Source organism: Peromyscus californicus, unplaced genomic scaffold (assembly GCF_007827085.1).
Source record: "Peromyscus californicus insignis strain IS unplaced genomic scaffold, ASM782708v3 Scaffold_3__1_contigs__length_106647218, whole genome shotgun sequence".
Taxonomy (NCBI): Eukaryota; Metazoa; Chordata; class Mammalia; order Rodentia; family Cricetidae; genus Peromyscus; species Peromyscus californicus.
The window spans coordinates 43,531,459-43,544,889 of NW_026294551.1; the positions used below are offsets into that span (position 1 = coordinate 43,531,459).

The following is a 13,431-nucleotide window of genomic DNA, read 5'->3' on the forward strand; positions in this document are numbered from 1 at the left end:
TGTTTTTCCACTAGGGAGCACTGAAATCTGCATTGTGAACACCACAGTGCATGACAGAGGCCTGGGAGCGTCTGGGTTAATGTCTGTGAATGCTACAGGCTGAACGCACTGATTCTTTGCCTCAGCGCTCCTAGAATCCTTTTGGTAAGACATTACATGTCCATTGCTTGGAATTTTGGGAATAAATAGTGAGAAAGAGTCAGACTTACAGGACAACAAGCTCTTTGATGGTAAAAATCACATGGGATGTGTGGGCACACCTGTAATCCCAGCAGGCAACAAGAGGATCAGGAGTTAACAGCCTGGCTCAGCTACATAGGGAGTTCAAGGTCAGCCTGTGGTACATGAAACCTTGTCTCAAAGAACAAAATCATCATCTTTAAAAAAAAAAAAAAAAGAAAGAAAAGAAAATGTAAATTAAGGAAGGTAAGATTTAGTATTCCTATTGCCATGGCGCAAGTTTGGTTCCTAGCTAGAGGAGGGAGAGAAAGAGACAGAGAGAGACAGGGAGAGGGAAGGAAGGCTGAAAAAGCCACCACCATCATTGCCAACCATTTTCATACACGTAGTCTCATCAGGCACTGTGTAAAATCCTTCACAGCCATGATCACACTTGATCCTCATTACTGGAATGTTTCAAATGGGAGAAATTCATCCGGACACTGAGATGCTGTACTAGGAAGTAAGGAATTTATTAGAAAAGTTCTTAACACTGTGGACAGACAGAGACAAGAGCATGGAAGGCTCCTGAAGAAAAGAATCAGAGGCCATGGGACTGAAGTGTGGGGTCTGTTCTTACTGCTTTCTGAAGTTTCACATTAAGAGTCAGGCTTTTTGATTCCCAGACAAGAGGAAGCAGGGAGAAGGATGTATGCTGCCAATGCCCTCTTGATGTTAACTCATTTCACAGGTGAGAAATCTTGGCCCCAGGATATCTGTAAGCTAGAGGTGCTAACAGTCTCTGTAGGGTACCTGTTGGTATTTGTGAGAGAAAGCTGGCCTGAGCAGAGGTTTGATTGATTGATTGATTGGTTGGTTGGTTGGTTGGTTGACTGATTTCAGACAAGGTCTCCTTCTTATAGCCTTGGCTGGCCTGGAACTCAATACGTAGATCAGGCTGGCCTTGAACTCATGGAGATCTATCCACCTTCCTCTGCCCAGGTGCTGAGATTAAAGGTATATGCCACCATGCCCAAGCCCAGAGGCTGGATTCTACCATCATCACATTGTTACAATTACAGTCATGCAAGTAATATCTGTACTCTGCCAATGAGGAAATGATACCCTGAAATGTTGAGGTGCATGCAGAAGCTCACCTAGCTACGAAGTGGCAGAGCCCATTCCAGCTTCAGCTGGTCTCACTGCAGTGCCTGGGTTCCCACCCACTCTGTACAGTGTCCAGATGACATTCACTCCAGTGTCACATACCTAGAACCCAGTTTGGGGTGGGGGGTGTGCATTCCCAAACATGTGCACAGTCAATTCCTGGTTTCGAAACAACTCATTCCTATAAACAGAAAAGAAATTATAAAGATATAAAAAATTACCAGAAGCTGGAAAAGCAGACAAAAATTAAAATGAAAACAGGTCCAGAGGGATGGCTCAGTGGATAAGAGCGTTGGCTGCTCTTCCAGAGGACTGGAGTTCAGTTTCCAGCACCCACATTAGGTGGCTCACAACCTTTTACAGCTCCAGCTTCCCAGAACCCATCACCCTCTTTTGGCCTCCGCGGGAACCTGCATACATGTGGCTCTCACACACATATACATACATCAAAATAAACATTTTTAAATTTTTAAATAAAGACAGAGGGTATAGTATGGAGACTCTAGTTGATGTATTGTAAGAGCTGAGGATGGAGATCCTGTGGCAAAGGACTTGCCTAGCATGGGCAAAGCCCTGTGTTCCATCCCCAGCAGAGAAAAAGAAAAAGAGAGGGAAAAGAACGGAGGGAGAGAGGGAGGGAAGGACAATATACTGAAATATGCTGCCATGACCACTGTAACAACAAAAACATATGCAAGTGAAGATAGGGAAGCCCAAGGAACAGAATACAAAGTAGTCGCTTTTTTGTAGCCAACCTGTCACCAGACTCTAGGTCAAGAGCATGTGACTGGCCAGCCTGCCATTTGCCTTTGCTCTGCCTAAGAAGCCATCAGGGAAAAAAGTTCATCCGTAGGCCTTTCTGCTTCCCCAGTGGGAGGCGAGGCGTGCTGTGACTAACCTAGTGGGAAGTCCCTCCAGATAGAGGGAGGGCTTGGGTGCTAGGTAGCCATAAACATTGACAAATGCTTGTCCCAACAGGGGTAAGTTCACTGGCCTGCTATAGTCATTGAATCACAGTCACCATTTGTGGCTTGGTCCCTTGCTGGTATTAGAGAAAGGCCAGGAGCCTATTAACAAGTTCATAACTTGTCATTTACCAGAATTTAAAAGCACCATTCATTTTCATTGTAGAAGGTGACATTTTCTGAGAAACATGGAGGCAGGCTTCCTAATTAGAATCCTGGGGCCTCTCACACCTCCTAGCTGTGCATTCAAATGGCCAGGTTTTAAGCTGGACTGTTCTTACCTGAATATGTGTGTCCAGAACCAGTGGCAAAGAACTACCTCTTTTTTTCCCTTTGGAGACAGAGCCTTTCCATATACCCAGGTTGGTCTGGAACGCCCTGTGTAGGCCTGTGATGGCCTTCAACTCCAATGCCAGGATTATAAGCATGTATAACCACACCCAGTCAATTTTTTTTTTCTGGGATGGTGTTGAGACACAGTCTTAACATGTAACCCAGGTTGTCCTAGGTTATGTAGCCCAGGCTGGCCTCCAAAGTCATCCTCCTCCTCAGTCTCCCTTCCTGAGTATGAGATAACAGGCATACAACAGCACAACTAGCTAAAGATTAATTTTTTTTATTTGTCTTAATTTTTAAATTTGTTGTTAGTGTGCATGAGCGCGCTAACTAATGCACTTATGACGTGTATGTGTGTGCGGTGAGTTCAGTCCACACTGGAGGTCAGAGGACAACTTTTGGGTGTTGGTGCTGTGCTTCCATGGTGGTCTCTTGTTTTGTCAATCTGCACACTCCAGGCTAGCTGGGCCTGGAGCTCCCTGCCGAGTCTCCTGTCTCCATTACCCATCTTGCCATAAGAGTGCTGGGGTCACAGATGCGCATCTCCCTTTTTCTGGGTTTCCAGGGTCAGGTCCTCTGGCTCTTGCTGCAAGCACTCTTAGCCATGGAATCATCTCACCAACCCCTCCCCTCTTTTAAAAGATTTAGTTATTTTTTTGTGCGCACATGTGTGTGTGCCCCCACACATGCCAGGGGGCCGGGAGAGTGTATGAGGTGTTCTGTCACCCATGCTTTCTGAGACAGACTCTCCCTGAACCAGGGGCTTCCCCCAGTCTGGAAGTCAGCAAGCCCCAGGGATCCACCTGTCTCCACACCCAGGTAGAGCTGGCACTTCAGGTGTGTTGAGTGCCGCCCAGCTGGTTACATGAGTGGTGGGAGCTCCTCTTGCCCCTAGGGTTATCTTTTGATTCCTCACAGGTAAATGGCCTCTGCCACAGTGTAGTATGGGCACTTCCTGCCTCTATGGCATTTCTGTAGCCCTGACTTCCGGACACTCACCTGCTACATTGTGTTTATCCTCAACCTGAGTCCTGAGAAGGCCAGCGGGCAATGTGAGTGTCACCGGACAGGCTGTGGGAAGCCAAATACAGGTTGACCATTGGAAGGACACTGAGTAGTTAGTTTGGAGACCTGGGGCCTTTTGTTTTATGTACTAGGACAGTTCAAAAGGGAAACACACACACCTGGCTGAAAGCTTGCCTCAGGCTATCAGCCAGTACTACAAGACCAAGCAACCACTGCAGGTACAGCGGAGCTGCCTCTCTGAGGAGGGTCCCACCACTGACGTGGCTGCCGGGCACAGCTGGTGCCTGACTACAGTCCTTGGTAAAGGAGGGCTTTTCTTTCCCGATGCATAGACCCATGCATAACACATGGTGGAGAGAAGGGCCATCCCCGGAGTGTACAATGTGGAACCTGCACAACTGCCTGAGGCAGCCCTGCGTAAGGGAGCAGCTGCTAGAACCGGGGAAGCCCGACTCCGACTCTCACTTCTGCTATTGCTCTCAGTTAAAAACCCGAAGCCGGTTGACCTTTCTAAATCACACTTTCCTCATTTGGGAAACTGGGAAATTTACAGGGCCTCCCTCCTTCTTAGTGAGGAGGATTCAAATGAAATAATCTCCATGTCAAATGTTACCACAGCGCTTGCTACACTGAAGATGCTTAATAACACAGTAATTGTTATTTCCCGTGGCTAACTTTTATTTTACCTTGAAAATCAAGGTACCTTTCCCGAGAAGCCTTTTCAGATTCCTCCCCGGTACCTTTCCATCCCTGTATCTCCCCTGTATCTTTCCATCCCTGTTTGTGCGGCCTCTCATCCTGCCAGGCTTCCTCTCCAGGTCAAGGATTGTGTCTTTCCTATTTGGATCACCAGTATCTAAAACAATGCTGGCACACAGTAGGTACTCAATAAATGCTAGGTGAGTGAATAGATACATGCATCAATGAACGGATGAGTAAATGACCCTGCGCTGCCTTTGATGAGACCAGGGTAAGCTTGCTTTTATGCTTTCTGTTGAGAGCCGGTATGACCGGGGAGGCAGAGAAGTGGGACAGGAGACCAGAGCCTGGACATTTGGCAAGGGCAGCTCTTCCTGTGGTCATTTTTCCGTAGAAGGAGAGCAGAGTGAAACCTTGCTTGGAGCTGGAGTCTGAGAAGGTAAACAAGCCAAGCGGTGCACCTAGACAATGGCCCGATTCTCTCTGAAGGGGAAGGTAGGAGCCGTGCGGAACCAGACAAACATCCTCTTCCAATTTCCTTCCTCTGCACTCAGCTCCCCTGAAGTGTCCAGCCGGCACCCAGGCCCTTGCTTCATAGAAGGCGTCTTCAGATCCCAGACTGGCCCCGGAGATACTGAGGGCGGGCGGGAGCTGCCGCAAGGCTGAATCACCCCTAACCACAATGGCCTGCGAACAACAAGAGGCTTTCTGTTTCCAGGGCCTGTTCAAAAGTGGGGTTTATTTCTTACTTGTTTGCTTGTTTGTTTGGAGGCACACAGCCCTGGCATGTGGCCCCTGTCAACAACCAGAGTTTAGCAGCCTGTCCGGATTAAATTATTGAACTTCAGAGCACCCTGGGAATTTTTGCAAAGAAAAAAAAAAAAAAAGGCAGAAAAAAAAAAAAAAAAGCTGGGGGAGATGTGGTGGTGCAGGAGCACATGTGAAAGGGAGCTTAGCAGCCCAGATGCCAGGGGGCCCAGCGTGAGTCAGCTGGAGGATGTGGGTGCCAACAGCCTCGGGCAGGCCGGGACCAAGTGGAGGAGCATCCAGAAAAAGAAGGGTGCGGACGGGCTCTGCCTCAGCGGCGGTCAGACCACCCTGGAGGGCTGGCTCTGTCTGAAGGCCCATCACGTGACAGGAAAGGGTGTATTCCGAGGACAGTTACAAAGAAGGGGGAGGAGGAGGTGATGTGGGGGAGCCCTCAGAAGTTAGAGAAGCCTGACTGTGGTGGCACACACTTGGAAGCCGGAGGCAGGGAGATCAAAAGCCCTAGCCTGCCTGAAGCTACTTGATGAGACCTTATCTCAATCCAAACAGTAAAAAAGAGGGCTGGGAACCTCACGCAGTGGGAAAGTGCTTACCTAGCATATGCAAGGCCCCGGGTTCAAACCTCAGTACTGGAAGAAAAAGTTGGAGAAAAGAAAGAGAGCATGGCCCCCAGAAGGGCTTGAGTCGGGGTGGGCTTGTGCCTAGACGTCCTCTGCCTCATGTCACCCTGGTGAACCCCTCTCTGTCCATTATGGCCTCAGCACCCTCCCCGCTTCTAGAGGCGTTCCTTCACCTCTCTCTCTCTGTAGAAAGGGGCCCCACTTCCCCGGAACTCCTCCTCCTGGCATACAGGCATCAGGCCCCTGCAGGACAGCACCTGGCACAAGAGGCCGTGTTTCGAGGGTGTGGCTGAGCAGGCATCCCTGTGTTTATCATCCCTCGTGTTCGGTGATGTGATTGGTCTTTGGCAGTATCTGATGTGTTGAATTAGTTGCATGAAAACTATCATGATTTTAATCATGGGGAAGAGAGACTGCTCTTTCCATGTGGCTTTGGAAAGGCGGAAGTGGAAGAGAGGGCGGACATGACAAGACTGGACTTCAGCTAAAATCAGGAAGTGTTTATAACAATAGTGAGGACAGCTTTACTATGTCTCACTCATGCGATGCTCCGGGATAGGGGGCTCCAAACAGCCAAGAGCAGCAAGAAGCACCACGTTTATTAGCTCACGCAGCTCGTGCCAGCCAGGAACTCGGGAGCGGCGGGGAGACTGGTTCTGGCTCGGCATCTCTCGTGGGTTGTAGATGCCAGCCAGGGCTGCGGTTATCTGCAGATGACATTCTGGCACACTCACGTGGCTGTCGGTAAGAGGCTTTAGTTCCCTCCCATGAGTGCCTAAGTGATGTCCCTATGTGGCAGCTGGCTTCCCAGCTGACCCACAGCCATCAGAGAAAGAGGAGGAGATTGTGGTGTCTTTTGTGACCCAAGCCTGACAAGTCCCAGTGTCATTTCTGTTAGGTTTCAATCCTGGGACCAATGGCTGAGGTGCCTATTTCACATATCAAAGAGACCTGGCTGCCAGGTTCTCCCTCAATCCCTCAGTTCCTACCTGGTACCTGGCTCTCCTGCCTGGCATACCCTGCCCTTACCCTGAACTCTGCCGCCCAGGGCTGGCTGCCCTTCCCTATATAATCCAGATGTTTTGGTTACTCAGCCTCTTTGTATGTCCCTTTGGCCCTCAGCTGCTGCACCTAGCTCCCCTCTCTCCCCCTTAATTTTCTTTCCCCCTCTTCCCACATGGCCCAGCTCAGCTTGGTCATGTCCACTCTGGACTCTCCAAGATGTCCCTGCCTCTACCTAAGCCCTAATTTCTACAACACTCCAGTGGAAAGAGACTGAATATAGGCAGGAATACTACCTGGTTATAAAAATGAGGTCATCTGGGAGGTCAACTATCACACTAAGTTTATTTTGTTGCTGCTGTTTTTCTTGTGGCTTCTACTTTTTGTTTTTTTTTTTTTAATGATTTATATTTTTATTTTATGTGCATTGGTATTTTACCTGCATGCATGTCTGTGTGAAAGTGTTGGATCCCCTGGAGGTAGAGTTACAGGCAGTTTTGAGCTGCCATGTGGGTGCTGGGAACTGAACTCAGGTCTTCTGGAAGAACAGCCAGTGCTCTTAACCACTGAGCCATCTCTCCAGTCCCTTGGTTTCTTACTTGTAAGACAGGTATAAGTAGGCTGAGGGTGGCGGCCTTTAATCTCAGCACTTGGGAGGTGGAGGCAGGTGAATCTCTGTGAGTTTGAGGCCAGTCTGGTCTACAGAGTGAGTTCCAGGAAAGCCAGGGCGACACAGAGAAACCCTGTCTCGAAACAAAACAAAACAAATAAACAAACAAAGACAGGCACAATGAGAAGAAACAACCTCCAAAGTGGTTATAAGAATTTAATGAGAGAACCAGTGCTGACCAGTTAGTGCAGTGCAACGTCTACTATAAATTGGGCTGGGGATGTAGCCTAGAGGTAGAGCACTTGCCTAGTGTAGGGTGAAAAGAGCCAAGGAAAAGCACCCTGACCCTGACTTGACCCCAGAACCAGAGCTTGAAATCCCACCAATCCCTGAGCTTGTCCTGGAGACAGGCTGCAGAATCCCACCAATCCCTGAGCACAGAATCCCATCAATCCCTGAGCTTGTCCCAGAATCAGGCCACAAAAACCCATCAATCCCAACCCACCCCATCCTATATAAGCTCTGTACCCTGTTCAGTTTGCGGCTGCTTCTCACCCTAGAGGCAGTCACCCTCCTGGATTTTTTGTTCCCAATAAATCTCTTGAGTGAGGTTTGTTGTGTGGTGTGAGTGGAGCCCAGCTGTAACAACTTTCCCAGGAGTAGAGCTGTAACATTTTTGCTGGGGAAATTCTCCCCTAGTGGAGCAGAGTTCTTACACTCAGGGGGACCTGAGCAGAGCTGTAACAACTTCGCTGGGGAAACCCTCCCGTGTTGGGGAAACCCTTCCCTGGAGCAGGCCTGGAAGCTGCTAGCTTACAATGACTGCGTGGTATTCCTGGGTTCCCTACTAACAGGATACCTTCCCATCTGAGCTGCAACACTTATACCTGCATGTATAAAGTTCAGTGCCCTAAATGAAAGAATGAAAGAAAGGAGGAAGGGAAGGAAGGAGAGAAGCAAGCAAAAAGGAAGACCAATGCAGAGATGTTAAAGAATTTGTCCAGTTACATACATGTAATGGTGTGAGCTTGGTTTGACCTGAAAATCTGAAGTCATTTCACTGTGCACTCTTACTGTGGTGGTTTGAATGAGAATGTCCCCCACAGGCTAAAATATTTGAGTGTTTGTTTCCCAGTTGGTGAACTGTTTGGGAAGGATTAGGAGGTGTGTCCTTGTTGGAGGAGGTGTGTCACTGAGGGCAGGCTTTGAGGTTTCAAAAGCCCACAACAGGCTCAGTCTCACTCTCTCCTGCAACTTATGGATCAGATGTGAGCTCTCAGATGCTGCTTCGGTGCCTGCATGTCAGCCTGCCTGTCTGCTTCTACACTCTCCACCATGATGATCATGGGCTAACCCTCTGTGCTATAAGCAAGTCCCCAATTAAACGCTTTCTTTATAAACTGCCTTTGTCGTGGTGTAATAGAACAGTGACAGACACTTACCTTCACTATGCTACCTCTCAGATGTCCACTTGTCAGGGATGCCAGAACAGTGAGTGAGTCCATCCAGAACAGTAGACTCAGGACCTAACGCTAGGGTAGAACCAGGAGCATAAATCACCAACAGGAGTTTTTCCCCAGAAGTCCTCCTGCAGATTCACTCAAGATTGCCAACCTGGGACGGTGGTGGAGCACGCCTTTAATCCCAGCACTCGGGAGGCAGAGGCAGGAGGTTCTCTGTGAGTTCGAGGCCAGCCTGGGCTACCGAGTGAGTTCCAGGAAAGGCACAAAGCTACACAGAGAAACCCTGTCTCAAAAAACAAAACACAAAAAACAAAAACAAAAAAAAAAAGACTGAATTAAAAAAAAAAAAGACTGACTTTGGGGGTTGGGGATTTAGCTCAGTGGTAGAGCAGTTGCCTTGTAAGCACAAGGCCCTGGGTTCGGTCCTCAGCTCGGGGTGGGGGTGGGGGAGATTGCCAACCTGATTCCTCTTCTTCCTCATCCACTTCCTCGGCTTCTGCTCCCAGTTCACTTTGTTCAGAGGCCACTGTCTCATCATAGATAAAGAGAATCAGTGTGGAAGGACCTCAGAAAAAGGAAGTGCTGTGTGGTTGACATATTGTGCACCCTAATAAACTTATCTGGGGGTCAGAGAAAGAACAGTCACTATATTAAACATAGGTTTAGGCAGTGATAGCACACACCTTTAATCCTAGCAATCCGGAGGCAGAGATCCGTCTGGATCTCTGTGAGTTCAAAGCCACACTGGAAACAGCCAGGCATGGTGACACACACCTTTAACCCCAGAAAGTGATGGCAGGAAGCAGAAAGGTATATAAGGTGTGAGGACCAGGAACTAGAGCCTGGTTAAGCTTTTAGGCTTTTAGTAGCAGTTCAGCTGAGATCCATTCAGATGAGGACACAGAGGCTTCCTTTTGAGGAAACAAGATCAGATGAGGAACTGGTGAGGTGAGGTTAGCTGTGGCTGGTTCTGTTTCTCTGATCTTTCAGCATTCACCCCAATACCTGGCTCTGGGTTTGTTTTTGTTAATAAGACCTTTTAAGATTCATGCTAAAGTGCTGGGTAAGCCCCTGTAGAGGAAGAAGGGACAGAGAGAGAGGGAGAGAATTCCTTTTGCATTAATTTATTCTCTTTCTCTGTCTCTCCATCTCTGTCTCTTTCTGTGTCTCTGTCTCTTCTGTGTCTCTGTCTCCCTGGGTCACATGCCAGGAGAGCAATCTCCCAGTGTAAGACGACAATCCTAAGGTGCCAGTTCTCTGTTCTTTCTCAGTTAACCCATAATTTGTATAATTCTGTTCAAGATTCCAGCAGGATGTTTTCCTTTAAAGAGATGGAGCCTTGCTGGGTGGTGGTGGCGGCACATGTCTTTAATTCCAGCACTTGGAAGGAAGAGGCAGGAGGATCTCTGTGAGTTGGAGGCCAGCCTGGACTACAGAGTAAGTTCTGGGACAGCCAGGGCTGCACAGAGAAACCCTGTATCAAAAAGCAATGACAACAAGAAGAAAGGAAGGAAGGAAGGGAGGGAGGAAGGAAGGAAGGAAAGAAGGAAGGAAGGAAGAGGAAGGAAGGAAAAGAAAAGATAAAAAGAGATGGGGTTTTGAGGCAGGAGGGATTGCTCAGCAGTTAAGAGCACTGGCTGCTCTTCCAGAGGTCCTGAGTTCAATTCCCAGCACCCACATGGTGGCTCACAACCATCTGTAATTGTAGTCCCATGGGATCCAATACCCTCTTCTGATGTGTAACTGTACATGTGGACAAAACACCCATATACATAAACTACATAAATAAATCTTGAGAGAGAGAGAGAGAGGGAGAGAGAGAGAGAGAGAGGGTCTTGTTATGCTGCCCAAAGGGATTTTGAACTCTCGGCTCAAGTGATCATACTGCTTTGGCCTCACAAGTTGCTTTGACTGCAGGCACACACCACCATGGCCGGCTTGCAGCAGGACTTTCTGAGGTATAATAATTTAATAAAGTAGCACATACAGAAAGCTACACACATCCTAAGTACATGACACAAATGAATTTTTGTTAAGTAAATGACTTATCACTATAAAGACAAAAGCTAAGCTTTATGGGCATGGGGGGAGCGGGAGGTGCCTGTCTTCCTCCACCCTGGTAGCTAGGGAAGAGCTTGGCCTGTTTTGGGTTTTATTATAGCTAGAGTTTTCCTGCCTGGCCCACAGTCAGGACAAATCTCTGACACCCGCCAGTCCCACAGCCGCTCAGACCCGACCAAGTAAACACAGAGACTTACATTGCTTACAAACTGTATGGCCGTGGCAGGCTTCTTGCTAACTTTTCTTACAGCTTAAATTAATCCATTTCTATAAATCTATACCTTGCCACATGGCTCGTGGCTTACCGGTACTTTACATCTTCCTTGTCCTGATGGCGGCTGGCAGTGTCTTTCTGTCTCAGCCTTCCACTTCCCAGCTTTATTCTCCTCCTTGTCCCGCCTACACTTCCTCTTGCCTAACTACTGGCCAATCAGTGTTTTATTTATTGACCAATCAGCAACACATTTGCCATACAGAACATCCCACAGCATTTTATATAGGTGGAATGAGAGTAGGGTATAAAGTCCATGACTGGTCTCCAAAAAACCAAAACAAACAAACAAACAAAGGAATGTGTTTTGGGTTGGGGATTTAGCTCAGTGGTAGAGCGCTTGCCTACCAAGCGCAAGGCCCTGGGTTCGATCCTCAGCTCAAAAAAAAAAAAAAAAAGTCCATGACTGAATAAGATAAGAGCAGTTCCTTGATGGAGACTGTATGCCATCTAAGGGATGTGGGTTTTTTTTTTAATGTTTTGTCTGCATGTATACCTGTGTGCCTGTCCACACAGACATCAGAGGAGAGCTTCGGATCCCTTGGAACTGGAATAACAGACAGTTGTGAGCAGCTATGTAGATGCTCAGAACTGAAGTTGGTCCTCTGCTAGAGAAGCAAGTGTTCTTAACCACTGAACCATCTCTCCAGCCACCAAGGGATGTGATTAACCCAGCTATACGTGAAGTCTCCCAAAACCTACAACAAACAAACAACGCTAATGAAGCATGGTAACATCCTCCGACAAGCCTGAACTCCAGTGAAGGACATCATGTAGAGTCACGGTGCCCTTCTCCATCAGAGCCAAAGCCCTCTGTGGACCAATCCCATCCTCGACCAAGTGTTGGAGACTCACAGTTCTCCTTACGGTTCAGGGCCCTCTTCTGCAGCTGCGTTGACTTGTCCTAATTGTCAAGAGTCTGAAGAGGGGGATGAAAACAGGATAGGATGTGAAGACAGCTTATGAACTGTAAAGTATTATTAAAACCAAAGCCATTACACTTATTTTTTTTCCTTAAGGAATTTTCCAATCCATTCCATCCTGGATTCAAAACAAAACAAAAACAACCAAAACCACTTTACTTTATCCTGAAATATTTAATAAGCTATAAGAAGCATTTTGATTTGTGGGGAAAGATGAAACCTCAAATTGAATTTCTAAGTGCTTGGTTTGTGTCTATTACTAATTTATTTCTGTGTTAAACTTCAGATGACGTGTGATAAACAGTCTGTGTCACAATGCTATTGATTGCCCTGCATTACAAGCTGAATTAAATGTGCATTATCTTGGGGCTGGTCACCGTGAGGGATGCTTTAAAAGGTTTTGAGGGAGAATAAGTGAAGACCATTAGGGTCCTCCAGACTCCGTCGCCCGTTGACCCCGGTCACCTGGGGAAGTTCTCCTGCAGTTTGGTTGCATGTATATCTTTGTCTTAATGCTTCCTCTAATGGTTTCTAATGGCTACTTGGACACACCACATTCTTCGTAAAGAAATAGCTCTCTCCCACAACCTTGTCTTGGGCACCTTCTAGAAAACTGGACCTTTGTGTATATCCGTGTCAAATACAAAATTCCAGGGTGAGTCTCTGCACTAGTCATTCCTCTGTTGCTGTGATAAACACCCATGTCTGGAAGCAGCAAACAGAGGGAAGAGTTTATTTGGCTTATGGGTCCAGAGGATAATGGTGCGGCATGGCCAGGAGGCAGGGCCGCAGGTGGCAGGCATGGCATCTGGAGCAGAAGCCAAGGGTTCACATCTTGAACCCAAAGCATGAAACAGAGAGCAGGCTGAAGATGGCGGGGGTCTGAAGATGGCAGGGGTCTGAAGATGGGGGGGGGAGGTGGTGTCTAAAGATGGTGGGTGTCTGAAGATGGCAGGGATCTGAAGATGGGGGTGGTGGTGTCTAAAGATGGTGGGGGTCTGAAGATGGTGAGGGTCTTTAAATTCTCAACGTCTGCCTCCAGTGACATACTTCCTCCAACAAGGCCACTCCTCTGAAGCCTCACCAAGGAGTGCCACCAACCTGGCACCAAGCGCTCCGATACCTGAGCCCACGGGGAACATTTCTAATTCCGACTACCGCAGACTACTGTCATTTTATGAGTTCATTTGCTCGTTGGTTTGTTCATCCAACACGGCTGAATATTGACACTGTTCTAGGTTTTGAGACAGTGGCTCCTTTTACCACCAAGTCACAGTACTTATACTTAGCACTTGGAATTACTGTTGACTTGCCCTAGAAGAAGAATATATTAGATTATTGGGAAAAATAAAGAGGTGGAG

At 47.8% G+C, this 13,431-nt stretch overlaps 1 long non-coding RNA gene across 1 annotated transcript in view; it reads left to right on the plus strand.

Annotated features, from left to right (window-relative positions):
• Nucleotides 1–12,942, plus strand: part of LOC128122757 (uncharacterized) — a 33,080-nt gene extending 20,138 nt beyond the window's left edge. The window contains exons 3-4 of the long non-coding RNA XR_008222486.1: nucleotides 10,118–10,252; nucleotides 11,664–12,942. This is a non-coding gene — a long non-coding RNA (uncharacterized LOC128122757). The remainder of the gene's footprint in view (nucleotides 1–10,117; nucleotides 10,253–11,663) is intronic.
• Nucleotides 12,943–13,431: the final 489 nt, after the last annotated feature.